Here is a 17,582-nt window from a genome sequence, read left to right as displayed (position 1 = left end):
TCCTTGTCACCTTTGCCAATTCCTCTTCTTTCACTCACTCTCCAATTATGTGCAGTTCCCAAGGCTCAATCTCAGATCCCCTGCTTTTCTCTCTAAGCACAATAATTTCAGCCTTAAATTTCTTTACTAGGTTCTATTCACATTGTCCCACAGTCTGGTGATATGTCTGTACTTGCTTATCTCACTGTCACCTCAAACTCAACAAATCCAAACTACAAGCCCAGATGTCTGTACCCCTTCAACTAGCTAATAGTTCATACCTATTTCTGTCAGTACAGTCATTAATTAAACCCTTGTTCTTTTTTTTGTCACCAACTAAATGAGTAACTTTGGCCATATTTTTAAACCTCTCTAGGTTTCCTAATGCACATGTTCTCATATAGCTTAAGAGTTTCGACACTCTAATTTCTTATTACTGTGGATCAAAACTTCAGTCATCTCTAATTACTCCTCTCCTTCCCCCCACTACATCTTCCTTTCTTATCCAGTCCAGAACAAAGTCTTGTGTGACATCTCTCCAGGCTTATTTTTACTAAATTCAAATCCTCATTTCCTCAGGCCTAGGTGATTTTCCTAGGTCTATGACTTCTCTTTCCACCTCATACTCTACCCAGCTCTGGTGCCACTGTGATTTTCTTAAAATACTTTTTTTAAGCAAGTTTTTTCTCATTGTGAACCTTTAAAGCTTGTCTATTACCTATGAATCAAAATATACTCTTCTAACCCTGCACTTAAAGACATCCATCCATCTAATCCCAAACATTTTCACCTGATTTCTTTCTACTCTCTGACAGAAACCTTCATTTCAGTCAACTTGTTATGTACTGTTCTCTGATCCTGTCCTGCTTATTTTGCCTTTACTTCCTATACAAGTTCCTTCCTCTTTTGTAAAATCAAGTTCTGCCCAGTTTTGATTCTACCTCTTCTCTGGATCTTTGTCTGCTCACTTCAACTTTATATGGTATCTGAGATATATAACTTTTATTATTTTCCTATCTCCCCTATTACATTATAAGTCCTCAAGGAAAAGAACCTGCTTTACATTTTTCTGCACCTTTTGTGGATCTATAGCAAAGTACCTTTACGTTGTAGATATGAATAAATATTTGTCTGGTAATGGCCTAAAATTCCTTTTTAATACACAGCATTTCTTGAATGTTCCACATGTACTCAGCATTGTGGGTTTGTATGTGTGTGAGTTTAATCTAAATTCTGTTTCTCAATGCATACACAATCAACTTGAAAAGATGTGGCTAACAGAGAAATAATTATCAAACAACCAAAATATGATATATAATTAAACTATGTGATGATATGCTAAGACTAAAAGAACTATAGAACTGTAAGAGAGGAAAAAAGCAATAGTTAGTGAGAAACAATTTCACAAATGAAGTGGAACTTTTAACTTAGCAGCAGTGGTAATAAACTGTTGTAATAATAATAGCTTATTATATTCAGAGCATTGTATAATTATGACAATAGTTTATTGTTAAAGGAGTTTACTTTATGTCTGGGAGTCCTTAATGTGCCGGGCCCTATTCCTGAGGGTTTTTCATGTATCAACTCTCTTAATTCTCACTACAAGCTTACAGAAAAAGTACAATTCTCAGTTTTCAGATGAGGAGACTGAGGCTCTGCTGAGTTATTCCACACCTAGTGACTCGTGCAGTAGGGTGCAGAACTGGACTTACTGGAAGAAGGATGGAAAACGTGTGAAAGTTAAAAAACAGAATAAGCTTAGCTGTTATTAGGAAGTATGAGACACAGCTTGCAATACTAGAGCAGAGGATGCTTGCTGAAGGTCCTTAGACAAAACTGAATAAACGGGGCAGGGACTGATGACATAATATTTTGAAAGCCAGGAAAAAGAAGCTCAACTTAATAGGTGGAATGTGGGAGGCCACTGAGGATTTGGGAGCAAGAGAGTGCCATAAAAAGGAGTATCAGAGTGGTATTTATAGAAGGAAGAGATGCTGGATTCAAAGGGGTTGATATGAGTTACAATATTCTAGGCTGAGGATGAGTCCTGGGATTTAGGTAGTAAAAGTGGGAGAAGCAAAGGTATGGATGACAAAAGAAATATGAATAGGACATGGTGAATGGATTAGTACGTGAGATAAACGAAAGAGGCAGTTTAAAGATTATGTCTAATTTAAAGCTTATATGGCCAACAGAGAGAAGGAAATTACAAAGGGGTATAAGAAGATGATTTTCATTTGGGGCAAAGTTAAGTTTAAGGAGATGGTCAAAAATACTAATAGAAAACCAGTACTGGAGAAACTAGAAAATAATCAGAATGACAAGCAATAGGATCAGTGTGAAATAAAGGAACTAGATAGTAGCTATGAAGATATTAAATAGGAGAGTAAACATACGAAGCCGTGATCAGCTGGTACTAACTTTGTATCAATAATTGTACCAATAACTTCGGTGGGAAAGGGAATCAATTAGTGACCAACATTTAAAAATGCAGTTTTTCCATTAAATTTTTTTTTATCAGAAAGCCAACCAAAAACTAAGGCAAAGGCTTCCAAACTTTCTCCATTTAGGGAATCCTTAGACTTAGTAATGTTTTTAATAGCACCCCCAGACCAAAAGAAATACTTAAGTGGGGGTGGTTTCAAACCACGTAAGTGTTAATGTCCTTATAATTTAGTGTTTGTTGGACACTGTATAAATTCTCAAACTTGGAATCAAACTTGACAACATCACATTCCAGTATTCTGTTTCATACAGTAGTTGCTTTTTATCAGAGCAACCTTTAAAAGTACAGCTTTGCAAAAACATGACATTGTAGAAAGGAATGTGTCAATCTAATGTTGAAACTGTGAACTACCTCAAATTATCAGTTCAAGCCTGAGTTCAATGGCACCCTGGGGCACCCCAGCACAGTTTGAGAAACTGGGAGCAAAGGGAAGGGGCCTAAAAAGAAAAGAAAGAAGAAAAAAAAATGGGAGCAGAGCAAAAGAAAATTCTTATTAACGTGGTTAACCACAAGAGGGCAGCACAACAGCAGGTAGGGGCAGGACAAATGCAGGGGGCAGGGGGGTGAGGAGAGATGATAAGGGTCAAACCTCCCCATAAGAAGGCGCTAAGACCACTTAACCAGTTCAAGATATAAAAGTCCTTTTTCTCCTTAGACTAAAAAGGAAGAAACACTGGTCACTGGCAGATCACCTTATGCAGTCATCCTGCCCTTCTCTAACATCCTTTCTATGCCTACCCAGTCAAGAGAAAAGCCATGACTTTCACAGTAGCCAAGCAATGTACTACTTTGCATGCGTAATTTTATTCAAACTCCACAACAATCTTATAAGAAAGTGAGGCTCAAAGAGATTTTAAATAACACTATTAAAAGGCAGGAACACCAGAATTCAAACCCAGATCTGACCCCAAAGTCAAGGTCCTTCCCTATTTGGTCTAAAAAGCATCTCATCTTTCAGCAACAGCCAGTTGAAGTAGAGAAGAAAACCATGTTCCCTTCCTATACCTGAGACACGTGTCTCAAATCACTAGGAAAAACCAGCAAATGAAGCAAACTCTTCTTTAATGGGTTCCTAAAACACGCTAAATACTCCAAACGTAGGACACTCAGAGAAAGAAACAAGTATTGTATGCTTATCTAGTCAGCAAGTACTGTAGTTTTCCTGTACAGGTAAATACATGTTAAGGCAAATGCTGGACACATCCAGTTTGCAGATATGTTACATATTAAAAGATACGCGCACACAGGAGCAAGGGATTCTCATACCCAAGTGGTAAAGGGGGAAGGGAAAGGGAGGAAAAAGGTTGATTATTCATCTTAATATCCGTTGGGTGTTATATCAGAATACCTGCAGTAGCCCAACAAAACTATTATGAAACCAAAACCAATCGTCATCACTTATTCCCACTTGCAGTTTCCTCCTCCACATTTCTCCTCCCCTCTATGACATACTCAGCTGCCTCTGTCCTTTCATTCAGAGAAAAGAGAGTTCCTCCGGACAGATTAATAACCACCGGAAAGCAAAATGGGTAAATTCAACCGACAAAGTAAACTTAAGCAGATAAAACTGCCCAGGAAGCATTCTATGCGGTAGCAGAAACCCCAGCAAGAGCAGCTAACGTGTCCTCTCAATAAGTATCTCTTATTACTTGAAAATGTTCCTCCCTCAAAGATTAAGAATCTTTGGTTGCTTGAGGAGAAAGGATATTGGATGACGTTTTCTCTGCAAAGAAAAACAATGTACGGTCAGCAGAGAAACAAATAACGACTGTTTCTTAAAGAATAACAATAAAGCCCAGAACTACCCTCCAAGTTCATTCCAAGTTCAGCACTGCCATTTTCAAAGAAGTAAGCAACAATGAGCCCTGCCTGTCGACACACGCTTCCAACCTTCCTACGCACGGACTCACACCTCAAGACACCCTCGGCTTTACTGCAGAGAAAAAGGACTGCAGTCAGGATCGCTTACCCACCTTCGGGGAAAGGGGATGGAAGGGCCTCTTCTGCAGAAGAGAAACAGATCACATCTTGTTGCCTTGCCTGCTTCTGAAACCTAAAAGAAAAAAAAAAAGCGGCAGTTACTACCGCAGAAATCCAGGGGAAATAGATGCTCTTTTCTAGGCTGTTCAGATGTCTAGAAAATTTTAAAGAGAGATAAGTAAAGGGGAGGAGGAGTATCAGGCACATAAGGATGCAAATATCAACAGAAAGACACTCCGTCCGAGGTTTCCTTCTAAAAAGGAGGATTTTCTTGCCGAGTTTACCGACACTAGCGGGGGGAAGGGGAGATCGGGGTGGAAAGGACGAGAGAGACAACTGGTGCCCTCCACCTGGAGCCCAGGCAGCAATAACACTCACCCGCCGCACGGATGTGGTGACGACGACGCGCCCCCAAGCCCGAGGGGACTGCTCTTACCCGGTGCCTCCGGCTGGCCACAGTCTGCGAAGCCCCTGGAGCAGGCAAAGGTCCGAGTGTCCGCCAGGCTGAGACCTCGGGGGCCCTCCCGTGCGGGTTCGGCTCTCACTCACATCCCTCGGCGGCGAAGATCTGGCCTTTCCCTGCGCTGCAACAGAAGCCCTCCGCCCCGACGCTCTGCCACCAAGTCCGGACCCAGGGGCCGAGGGCCCGAGGCGGCGGCGCGCACTGTGGAGCGAGCAGGACGCGGGCCCAGCCTGTCAGCGCTCAGGAAGGCCGTTAGCGTCGGCCGCTGCGGCCCGCTTCGGCTCCTCTTCCTCTCTCCTTCCTGCAACCCACACCACTCCCACTTTGGGGAACCGGGAAGCCCGTCACAGTCGTCGTCTCCACCCTCTCCGGAGTCACACCGTCTTCTCAGCGCCGCAGGCGACACTGGCTGGGACGTCCTATTTACGTCCGACTCAGCCTCCCAGTTGGCCTCGGGTCTGGCGTCTTGTTCACTGCAGAGACCGCCTAGGTGCAGGGCCGGCGCCTGGCGCGCACCCCCGGACTGCGCGTGCGCCGCTCCACCCAGGCTGCGCTTTCACCGACGCGCGCCGGGGGCGGCCGACGACTGGCTACACAGAACCTGGGCTTCTCGGGAAACGAACTGGCGTGCTCGGAGATTCCCGCGGTGGCCCCTGGGCGTGAGCGGGCGGGGAACTTGAGCTGGGCCGGGCCCTCCGCAGATGGGCGTGTGCGTGGCCGCCGCCCGCCGTGGAGGCGGCTGGGAGTGAGTCAGCCTGGCCGGGTAGGGTCTCCCCTGCGCACAACCTGGCACCGCAGAGAGACTTGCCCTGGTCGCTAGGCCGAGGGTTTGGTGCAACGCGTTCCTAACGCAGCGTTTCGCGCCAGTGCAGTTATGGGAGTCTGATTCCAATCAGTCACTTCTGCTGGAAAGAAATGAGGGTGGGATGAGGTGCCCAGATGCCTGCGGACTGGCGGCAGTGCCAGGCAAACGAGAAACAATTTCCACCATCCCGAAGAGCCTCATTCATTGGGTCAACAAATATTTACTGAGCACCTACTGTTTGCCATTCTTGGTAGGACCCCAAAGATGCTATGTGAACACAACCCACATACCCCTTGCCCTACTGGAGCTTGTATTCTGATAAAGCGACCAAAAAAAAAGCCTTAAATTTATAACGTGCAAGAGTATAATTGCCACTAGGAAAAGTAAAGGAGCAGGAAGTGGGGAGGCAGTGTGCTATTTTAGTTAGAATGGCCAGGAAAGACCTCCCAGAGTAACATTTGAGTGGAGATCTGAAGAAGGAGAATGAGCCAGTCCTGTGGCTATCTGTGAAGACAGTTTCATGCAGAAACAGTAGCAAAGACAAAGACCCTAAGAAGGGAATGTGCTTGGCAAGTTCAAGGACCAGGAAAGAGGTCAGTGTGGCTGAAGAACAGTAAAGGAAGGGGCAACGGTAAGAGGTGAGGTCAAAGAAGGAGCCTGTAATCCAACTATGTCGGGCCTTTTTCACTCATCATTAGCCTTCTGTCAATCTGAAAAAACAGATACATTTATAGCCCCCGTTTCACCATACAAATGATGCTGCAATTCAGGTCTAGCTTGTACTTAATTGTTCCTTTAAATCTCACCAAAGCAACTCCTGCATTTCTTCTTACGTAAGACCCATTGCAAAAGGTCTTTGAGCAAATGATAGCAGGCTAGGAAATGACTTGAATCCACACTGGCTTCTTTAAATAATGAACTGGAGCCCTGTTTTCGCCTAAAAAGGGATATACTGGGGAATTGCATTCCTATGGCTCCCGTCTTACAAGCAAAATATGCTGGAGAGTGCTTTGTTGTTGCTGTTTAGTTTCTAAAAGAAATTGCAAATACGAGTGTTGACACAACAGCAAATCTAAAATCTGCTTAGAATACTAAGGCTGAAGTTACAAGCAGGAACTATCATGAGAGTTCCCCCAGCAAACAAAACTGTTAACTAGATTAGAAACCAGAACACAGACCCACACGAAGAACATAAAGTGCTGAGGGTGACCTTAACATTAGAGTTAAAATGAAAAGTATCTGAACTGTGGAAATGGAAGCATTGTCTTTAAGAGGGGAAAAAAACAAAACAAAATCTGTTTAAGAACTCTAAACAGTACAGATACAGTCATTGTAGTAAATAACATTTCTGAATTTTGCAATGATATGTTTATTCAACCAGGCATGGTATCTGTTACTGTCCACTGCCTATTTGCAGGGAAAAGCCATTTAGAACTAGTGGATATTGAGGGTGTCTTGTGGAGGAAAGCATTCTTTTTTATATTAGTGATTTGGATAGGGAAGAGAGGGTTGACAAGGGAACTATATTAGTCATAGGCTTATAAACTTGAGAAATCAATCTACCCACACAGAGAGATAAAGTGACTTACTTACTGTCATTCTGATAGTGAAAGCCTCTCTCTTCACCAAGATACTATGATTTTAAGCCAATATTACCCTGGGATGTTTAGCTCTTTTCACTCTGTAGCAACTTTTTAATGTTTTATGTGATCTCTGGTAGTGACATAGCTGGAAATTTGCTCCCAGGGCAAATATTTCAGAAAGTTTCCTCTATTCTTTGATATGATAAAAGAAAATTCCAAGACATCTAAGTCTTTCAAGACATTCTTTCACACAATATGGAAAAACAAAAAGTGTGAATTCGGTTAGATGGTAATACATTTAGATTCAAAACTGATTATAGGTCATAGCTAGAAGTAAAAATCAGCAGTCAATTATCAAGTATGGGGTGTTGTGCCACAAGTTCTGTTATCCCATTGTAATAGAATACGGTGGCACTGGTTCTTGACTGTCACTCCTGTTCAACCCAAGCCTGCAACAAGACTGACAGTACATGTGGGATGGAGCTTTGGCATTTACTTCTTTTTATACCATAACAAAGGCTGAGCGCCGAAAAATTGATGCTTTCCAACTGCAGTGCTGGAGAAGACTTTTGAGAGTCCCTTGGACAGCACAGAGATCAAACCAGTCGATCCTAAAGGAAATCAGCCCTGAATATTCATCAGAAGGACTGGTACTGAAGCTGAAGCTCCAATACTTTGGCCATCTGAGGCGAAGAGCTAACTCATTGGAAAAGACCCTGATGCTGGGAAAGATTGAGGGCAAAAGGAGAAGGGGGCGACAGAGGATGAAATGGTTGGATGGCATCACCAACTAAATGGATATGAGTTTGAGCAGACTCTGGGAGATAGAGAAGGACAGGAAGCCTAGCGTGCTGCAGTTCGAGGGATTGCAAGGAGTCAGGCACAACTGAGAAACTGAACAACGACAAAGTCCTTAAGTGGTTTTGATGCAAAGGTTAGAAATCCATGGTTCAGGGAATCTGGCTGACCCAGGTTTGAACTACTCTTTTCACCAAGGAAGTCATTTAAATTTTCCAAGCTTCCATTTCCTCATCAGTATAATGAGGATAAGAATATCTTGCTTGAAGAGTTGTTTTGAAGCTTAGATGAAAAAATACTTTAAACCCTTAGCACAGTTATTAAATGCCTATTATGGTTTTGATAGGGACAACTTATATATATCGCCAAAATGTTGGATTTTCTCATAATCCTGAAGCATTTGTCACACTTTATTGCATGACATGGAACTGTGTGGGCAAGAATGATAAGGGCTGAGTTGTAATAGAGATAAACGCAAAGATCTGCATTTGTATAAAAATAAATTATGCCATTAGCTGATGAAATAATGAAAACACTCTTAAGAGCAGAAAAAGATATAGGAAAGTTATTCCCCTTGGAACAGGAAACAGGCCCAAGCAAAAGACTGGGTATAAATCCACAAATTAGTTTGTTTCCTTCCAGGATAGAGATTTACTCTTCTGAAGGTATCAAAAAAAGAGCTATGGAAAGAGGCTGATTTACCCCAGGTCTAGTAATATATGCCAAAAGACAAAGTCAGGAGTGTGAATCAGGTAGACAGACAAGCAAGCAATGTTGTTTTACTTTGAATTATTCATATATTTTAGGACAATTCATTTCAAAGTCTGGCTGGATATGGCAAATTTTTTTTTCAAAATTTCCTCTGCATTTAATTATATCTCTAAATGAATCCTTTCATCCTTCATTATAGTCTCAAAGAAACAGGTGTTCCTGGTAAGCAGGTCCCTCTTTCCCTTGAGATAACTGGATAAGTTTAATATTGGTGCATAAAAACTAATTTCCCCATCTGTAAGCCAGGAATAAATAACCTCCTTCAGGTAAAAATGATTATTTTGCAAAGCATCTATTATATAATTCTGCTGCTGCTGCTAAGTCACTTCAGTCGTGTCCGACTCTGTGTAACCCCATAGATGGCAGCCCACGAAGCTCCTCTGTCCACAGGACTCTCTAGACAAGAATACTGGAGTGGGTTACCATTTCCTTCTCCGAATTATGCTCTACTTTACAATAAAGTTTTAACTTAAAACATTTGTAGTACCAATTCACTAAAAATATGTTTCTTTATAAAAAGATCCATACCAACATTCACCCTTAAGAATAGAAATCCCTGGCCTAATTATTAGTTTGTTGTTGTTTAGTCGCTAAATTGTGTCTGCCTCTATTGCAACCCCATGGACTGTAGCCTGCAAGGCTCTCCTGTCCATGTAATTCCCCAAGCAAGAATACCTGGGTTGCCATTTCCTTCTCCAGGAGATCTTTGTCATCCAGAGACTGAACCCACATCTCCTGCTTAGCAGGTGGATTCTTTACCACTGAGCCACCTGGGAAACAATTATTAGTTTCAGTTCAGTTCAGTTCAGTTGCTCAGTCGTGTCTGACTCTTTGCAGCCCCATGAATTGCAGCACACCAGGCCTCCTTGTCCATCACCGACTCCCGGAGTTCACTCAGACTCACGTCCATCGAGTCAGTGATGCCATCCAGCCATCTCATCCTCTGTCGTCCCCTTCTCCTCCTCCCCCCAAACCCTCCCAGCTTGAACTTTGGTGTTGGAGAAGACTCTTGAGAGTCCCTTGGACTGCAAGGAGATCCAACCAGTCCATTCTGAAGATCAGCCCTGGGATTTCTTTGGAAGGAATGACGCTAAAGCTGAAACTCCAATACTTTGGCACCTCATGAGAAGAGTTGACTCATTGGAAAATTATTAGTTTATAGAGTGCTAATTCCTGTGTCCTTATTTAGATTAAGGATTTTGCCCTCTTTCATTGAGAGATGTCCTCTACACCCAGAGTAGTCAGCCTGTAGCCCCTGTTTTATGGTTTTCGACCCTGTCCCCCATAACTTGATTACACCATGAGTCAAACTGAATCATTCATGGTCTCCCTCCTGAGGAATTTGGAACTAGGATTCAAAGACAGTTGCTCAGATTTATTTGTTCTTTTAGAGTAAGTTACCCATGCTCTAAAGTTGTAAGATTTCTTCTGTATTCATGTATGTGGAGTTGCACAGAAAGCTGACTTGCTTTGGGGAAAAAAAGACAGTGTACCAAGAATGAATTCTCTTAGGTTTTCGGCTTCCTCTTCCTTACACGGCCCAAAGAAACTTCCTGTATCTGGTATCTTGAAACTTCCTTATGACAAATTTCTCCTTTTAACTTTTACCAGATCTGGTAGAGTCAGAGTATTCACCATGAAATAACCTGGATTATAGTAGATTGATAAGAAGAAAATATTAAAAAAAAAAAAAACCAACACTCAAATTACAACAGGGAAAATGTATGTGTTTTTTTTTTTTTTTTTTTGGTCATATGATACCTTTCATTTCTTTCTTTGTGATTCAAAATTTTTGTAGATAATACTCCATTTGTAGTTATTATAAAGCATTGGCTATATTCCCTGTGCTGAACTGCATGTCATTTAAAAATCAAATTTACCAAGCAATTTTGGAATTCTATCTTCAATCATAAAGTCAAGCATAACTATATAAGTATTAGCCACAATCTAAGGCATTACACAGAATCCATGGGTTAGCAGAAAATAAAGATACCTCCTATCACTACTGTTTAGTTTTCTTTTCTCAATCGCTTCACTCTACTTTCTCTGTAACTTAATAACTTTGTGAGTTTTCTGGGCCACAGCCACAGTAATGTTGTGGTCACTCCATTCTACTTACACTACTGACTAAAGGAAGATTTGATTTGATATTAAAGCATCTTAATAATGTGGTTAAATACTCTGAATTTCAGTTTTACCTATGAAATATATAAATGAACCAGAAAATGATAAATGACATAGTTCTCCATTTTAACTTTCACTCCTAACTGGTTATATACCTCCAACATCCATAATTCATCTTTAACTACATCTTTTTTTTCCTCTTTTTCTTTCCTTTGATGCCTTCTCTTCCTAAGGTTTTGAGCTTGTGCTCCTTTATCTCTACATCATGAGAATTAGCCACAGGGAAAACCAGTGTTTCCCTCCTCACAGGGGCACCTGGTGCTAAGAGAGCTCCTTCTTTCAGGTAGTCTTGCTTTATCGACGTTTCTGTCCTCTCAGTTCTCTTTGAGACCTAAGATCTATCACAGTGACCTATGTCTAAAATTTTTTACCTGAAAAAAAAATGCTTTTAAGTCACCTATGTCTTTTTTGACTATTGTTGAGATTATTCGAATTGAATGACTATGAGGTGCTTTAAAGTCTACTGAATCAGTCTTATCAGACTTAGGCAAATGCCATATATTTTAAATGACTGTTATTAATAATTGAGCACACTTGAATCCATTGTTACAGGTTGAATTCTGTTCCCCCAAAAGTTATGTTTAAGTCCTAATCTCCTGTACCTGTGACATATGGAAATGGGGTCTTCGTTTGTAATTAGGTTAAAACGAGGTCATTAGGGTGGACCCTAATCCAACAGACCAGAGTCCTTAAGAGTATAGAAGACAGAGACAACACAGAAAAAACAACCATGTGAAAGGGAGGCAGAGACTGGAGTGATACATGTACAGCCCAAGGAACACTCGGGGCTACCAGAAACTAAAAGAGGCAAGGAAGAAATCCTCCCTAGAGGCTTTGGAGAGAGCATGGCACTCCCAATACCTTGATTTTGGGCTTCTAGCCTCCAAACCTGTGAAATAGTAAGTTTCTGTTTGTTTTAAGCCTCCGGTTTATGACATTTTGTTTCAGCAGTCAAAGAAACTAATATACCATGCTACATTTCTCAAACTGAAACTGAGGAAAACCAGGAAAATAACTTTCTTCTTTCATCCACACCTAATACTGTCTCCCACTGAACACTGATATAACCATTCATTTGGAGAAAAAAACAAATGCTATGTCTTTGGTTTCTCTTTCTGTATAATGGTGTTTTTGTTTGTTGGAGTTTTGGTTTCATTTGGGTTTTTTTCCACTGTCACCTTAATCTGCTATAAATCAAGCATGAAATGATGTAATAGTCCCCAGGCAAACGCTCTTGGCTAGGTACTTTAAGGCTATAAGAATTTTAGTACTGTGTGCTTTCCACTCAGCTGCCAATTCAGCTCTTTACTTCTCACAGGAAATGTTCTGGGAATCAACAGCAGTACAAGTGATCAAGTTTTTAGTTGGAATGATAATTTTGGAAATTTTAAAAAATAACTGCTAATTACTGGAATAGACATGTTTTAAAGCTTGTGAAAGCTTATCTTGTGCATTTCAGCATCGGTTGCCCTCATTTAAGTGCTTATATTTCTTGAGCAAGCTACTTTTTTCTTTTTTGATCCCAAAGTAAACATTAATACATACTACTTGTGGTAAATCCAACTAATGTGGATCATCATATCAAGCATATGATATGAAGTTCTTCTTGATCCTCTGTTTCTAGCCCTTTTCACTTCTCAGAGGTAAACACCTATAACTATTTGTGATATAACTTTTCAGAATTTTATCTAAGCATTTTCCTACTTATTTCCTATAGATTTAGTTTTGAACTCTATAAACAAAATGGATAATTCTGTACTTTTTTCTGTTATAGTTCTTTTTACTTAACATTTCCCGGAGATCTTTCAATATTTATTGCTTTCCATCATTCTTTTTAACTTTTATATAGTGTCCAATAAAATAGGTAATCATAACTTACTAAATAATTCTCCCAGTTACAAACATTTTGATTTGTAATTTTCACAATTACAAATAGTGCTAAATTTAAGAATCATTGTACATGCTCTATGGGCACAAAAGTATTCCTGCGGATAGACGATTAGATTCTCTGGGTCAAAGGAAATACATATTTAAAATTTGGTGGCTTTTGCCAAATTGACTTCAAAAACCTCACAGTACTATATCAATGCCCTTTTCTCTATAATCTCGCCTACTCTGGATATTATGAATCTTTAATTTTAGATCATTTTAATTCCAAACAACATTCATTCCAATAGATCAACAAATATTTATAAAAACCTATTATATGACAGGTAGTCTGCAAATGTTAGACACTCACTAGTGTGTTACTATTCTACCCTTGCCTCCATGATTTGTCTTTAATCTATTTTAAAGTGGAAATAACAACATTAGATTGTAAAATTCACCAACCATCCTTTTTTAATTTATTTTTTATCGAAAGATAATTGCTTTACAATATTGTGTTGGTTTCCGCCATTCATCAACATGAATCAGCCACAGGTATACATATGTCCTCTCCTTCTTGAACCTCCCTCCCACCTCTCACCTTATCCCACCTCTCTAGAGTGTCAAAGAGCCCCAGTTTGAGTTCCCTGAGTCATACAGCAAATTTCCACTGGCAATCCACTTTACATTTGACAGTGTTCGTTTCCATGCTACTCTCTCCATTTGTCCCACCCTCTCCTTCCCCGTCTCCTGTGTCCGTAAGTCTGTTTTCTATACCTGAGTCTCCATTGCTGCCCTGCAAATACGTTCATCAGTACCATCCTTCTAGATTCCATATATATGTGTTAAACTACGACATTTGTTTTTCTCTTTCTGACTTACTTCATTCTGTACAATAAGCTCTAGGTTCATGCATCTCATTAGCGCTGACTCAAATGTTTTCCTTTTATGGCTGAGTATATTCCACTGTATGTATGTATCACCACTTCTTTATCCGTTCATCTGTTGACGGATATCTAGGTCACTTCCAAGTCCTAGCTACTGTAAATAGTGCTGCAACGAACATTGGGATACATGTGTCTTTTTCAATTATGATTTTCTCAGGATATATACCCAGTAGTGGAATTGTTGGGCCATATGGTACTTTTATTCCTAGTTTTTTATGGAATCATCATACTGTCTTCATAGTGCCTATATCAACTTACATTCCCACCAACAGTGTAAGAGGATTCCCTTTTCTCCACATCCTCTCCAACATGTATTGTTTATAGATTTCTTGGTGATGGCCACTCTGACCAGTGTGAGGTGGTATCTCATTGTAGTTTTCATTTGCATTCCTCTAATAATGAGCGATGTTGAGCATCTTGTCATTTGTTTATTAGTCATTTGTATGTCTTCTTTGGATAAATGTCTGTTTAGGCCTTTTGCCCACTTTTTGACTGGGTTGTTTGTTTTTCTGGTATTGAGTTCCATAAGCTGCTTATATATTTTGAAAATTACTCCTTTGTCAGTTGTTTCATTTGCTATTATTTCTCCCATTCTGAGGGTTTTCTTTTCACCTTGTTTATAGTTTCCTTTGCTGTGAAAAATCTTTTAAGTTTAATCAGGTTCCACCTGTTCATTGTTGTTTTTATTTCCATTACTCTAGGAGGTGGATCATAGAGGATCTTGCTGTGATTTATGTCATAGACTGTTCTATATGTGTCAGGAAGCATTTAACAGGAGGCTTCCTGTGTGCTATCTTGGATCTGTCAGGAATCCTCTGTTCCTTATTAATTCCTGAATATTCAGGAATTAAGAGGAGAGGCAAGCCTCTCCTGGGGCTGAGGGATCCAAGCATTTCCTTCGTTAGTTTTTCAATATGGTGATAAATACCCTCTTCCTTCTTGTGAACCATACAGTAAAAGTTATTGTTAACAACTCTCTCTTTCTTTAATATGGATTGCCCATGTTTTGTAAGTCTGGAATTTTAATCTTTATCTTTGTTGAGAATAACTACAGTATATATGCCCACACCATGTTGATTAAAATACCTTTGCTCCATCAGAGCTTGGGTCCCCAGTTCTTTCTTTCTTTCTTTCTCTCTCTCTATCTGTCTATTTCTGGCTGATTTCCTGGAACTCAAAAGCCAGCTGCGTAACCCAGGAAATATTAGCCTCTCTCCTTTCACTTTCTCATCGTTGACTCCAAACCACCAGGTTCCGGTCCATTAAAGGACCTCAACATCTACATTTTCCTCTAAGAGTTTTATAGTTTCTTATTTTGCATTTTTAAGTCTTTAATTCATTTTGAGTTTATCTTTGTGTATGGTGTTAGGAAGTGTTCTAATTTCATTCTTTTACACATAGCTTTCCAGTTTTCCCAGCATCACTTATTGAAGAGACTATCTTTTCCCCATTGTATATTCTTGCTTTCTTTATCAAAAATATGGTACCCATAGGTGTGTGGGTTTATCTCTGGGCTTTCTACCTTGTTCCATTGTTCTATATTTCTGTTTTTGTGCCAGTACCACACTGTCTTGATGACTGAAGCTTTGTAGTATAGTCTGAAGTCAAGAAGGTTGATTTCCCCAGCTCCATTCTTCTTTCTCAAGATTGCTTTGGCTATTCAGGGTCTTTCGTGTTTTCATATGAATTATGAATTTTTTTGTTCTAGTTTTCCACCAACCATCCTGATCAAGCAAGTATTGGGTTGGCCCAAAAGTTCATTCATGTTTTTCCATATGATGTTACAGGAAAATCTGAATGAACTTTCTGGCCAGCCCAATAATTTTTCAATTACATTCAGATGTACTTTTGAAATTAACTTCCTTGTATCATCCTTCTTATGGGAGAAAATGATTCCTTTGGGAAAACACTGGTGAAATAACACAAGGCCAGAGATTTTACCAGCTGGGGGTTCTTTATTTAACCTTTCTGAACTTCTGTTTCCTAGTCTTCTCAATGAGAATAACATGGGTGCCTACCTTTTAAAAGAATTAGCTTTAGGTTTGAATGAGATAACATAATGTTAGTCACTTAGTCATGTCTGATTCTTTGTGACCCCATGGACTATAGCTCACCAGGCACCTCTGTCCATGGAATTCTCCAGGCAAGACTACTGGAGAAGGTTGCCATTCCCTTCTCCAGGGTATCTTCCCTACATGGATAGAACCCAGGTCTCCTGCAGTGCAGATTCTTTACCATCTGAGCCACCAGGGAAGCTCATGAGGTAAAATAGAGAAGACAACAAATTCCTGATGGTAATAAGTAACGTCAGAGTGTGTGCAACACACCAGTCATTCTTCAAAAGCTTTATACACAGTAAATCATTTGAGCCACATGACAACTACAGATGGCTACTTCCGTTATCTTCATTTCAAAAGAAAGAAATTGAGACACAAGAGACTAACTTTCCCAGGGTCTTCCAGAAATTCTGCAGAGGCAGGACCAAATCTCAGAGAACCTGGCTTCAGAGCTTCATACCAACCCCACTTTTCTGTCTCCTTTATACGTAATCAAGCTAAAAATAACATTTCCTTTATTCTTTGTGCATTATACCAGGGTCTATCAGACACATATCCCTACCTACTGGATGTTAAATATGCTGACAGAAGATGACTCATAAATTCTTAAGCTTTGTATTACCATATAAGGAAGTCATCTAATGTTATTTATATACAGGGTATAACAAAGGCTTCTTACCCAGGAATAAATTATTTGCTGGAACAGCTGCCAGATATTCCTATATTGTAGGGTATATATTGTAGAGTATATTGTAGTTCTCAAAATGTTTTGGACCAGCAGTAACAGTACTAACTGGGAATTTGTTAGAAATGTAAATTCTTGAGCCCCAATCCAGATCTCATGTATCAAACTCTGGAGGTGAGTCACTTGTGTTCTAAACAAGAATTTCATGATTCTGAGGCACACTAAAGTTTAATAACTACTATTACATGAGTTCAGGTTTTTGAGCCTAAGCCACCACATTCTCCTTGCTTGCTGCTGCTGCTAAGTTGCTTCAGTCATGTCCAACTCTGTGCAACCCCATAGACGGCAGCCCAGGCTGGAGGAGGAGCCCAGGCTCCTCCGTCCCTGGGATTCTCCAGGCAAGAACACTGGAGTGGGTTGCCATTTCCTTCTCCAATGCATGAAAGTGAAAAGTGAAAGTGAAGTCGCTCAGTCGTGTCTGACTCTTAGCGACCCCATGGACTGCAGCCTACCAGGCTCCTCCGTCCGTGGGATTTTCCAGGCAAGAGTACTGGAGTGGGGTGCCATTGCCTTCTCCGTCTCCTTGTTTAGCCCTACAATAAAGTTTTCTCCACTCAACAAAACTAAACAAAACACCAAACAAACCACAATTGCATAGAATCCAAGTAGTGGCTTAAGTGAGAAATAAAAAAGTAAGCCAGAGAGCTTAGGCTGACAATAATAACAAACAAGTCATGCACAGAAGGCGGGAAAGACAAAAGATGTGTGAGGCCCAGGTACAGTACCTGACTTGAGGGATGAATGAAAAGAAGAAATCTTTATTTCAGGTTTATGTAGTACGTGGAAGGAAATAAGAGATAGATGGCAAAGAGAATGTCAAACATTTTGCTTTATGTTATATATTGGTTACAATTTCATTCCCTTAAAAAAAACTCATATTTTCTCTCTAATTATTCTG

At 40.2% G+C, this 17,582-nt stretch overlaps 1 protein-coding gene across 2 annotated transcripts in view; it reads right to left on the bottom strand.

The window, feature by feature from the left end:
- The window catches only part of JAK2 (Janus kinase 2), a 118,537-nt gene extending 113,546 nt beyond the window's left edge, over window positions 1-4,991 (bottom strand). The window contains exons 1-2 of one of the 2 annotated variants that reach the window (XM_010860722.1): window positions 4,902-4,991; window positions 4,459-4,538 (exon numbers count right to left, since the gene is read on the bottom strand). The gene's annotated coding sequence lies outside the window, so the exon portion shown is untranslated. Of the gene's footprint in view, window positions 1-4,458; window positions 4,539-4,843 lie in introns of both variants that reach the window. The other variant, XM_010860721.1, reaches the window with a different exon arrangement.
- Between the last annotated feature and the right edge of the window lie 12,591 nt (window positions 4,992-17,582).

This window comes from Bison bison, unplaced genomic scaffold, assembly GCF_000754665.1.
Source record: "Bison bison bison isolate TAMUID 2011002044 unplaced genomic scaffold, Bison_UMD1.0 scf7180017864469, whole genome shotgun sequence".
NCBI classification, from domain to species: Eukaryota; Metazoa; Chordata; class Mammalia; order Artiodactyla; family Bovidae; genus Bison; species Bison bison.
The sequence above is the reverse complement of the archived record's forward strand: the minus strand, read 5'-3'. Positions and strand labels throughout refer to the sequence as shown.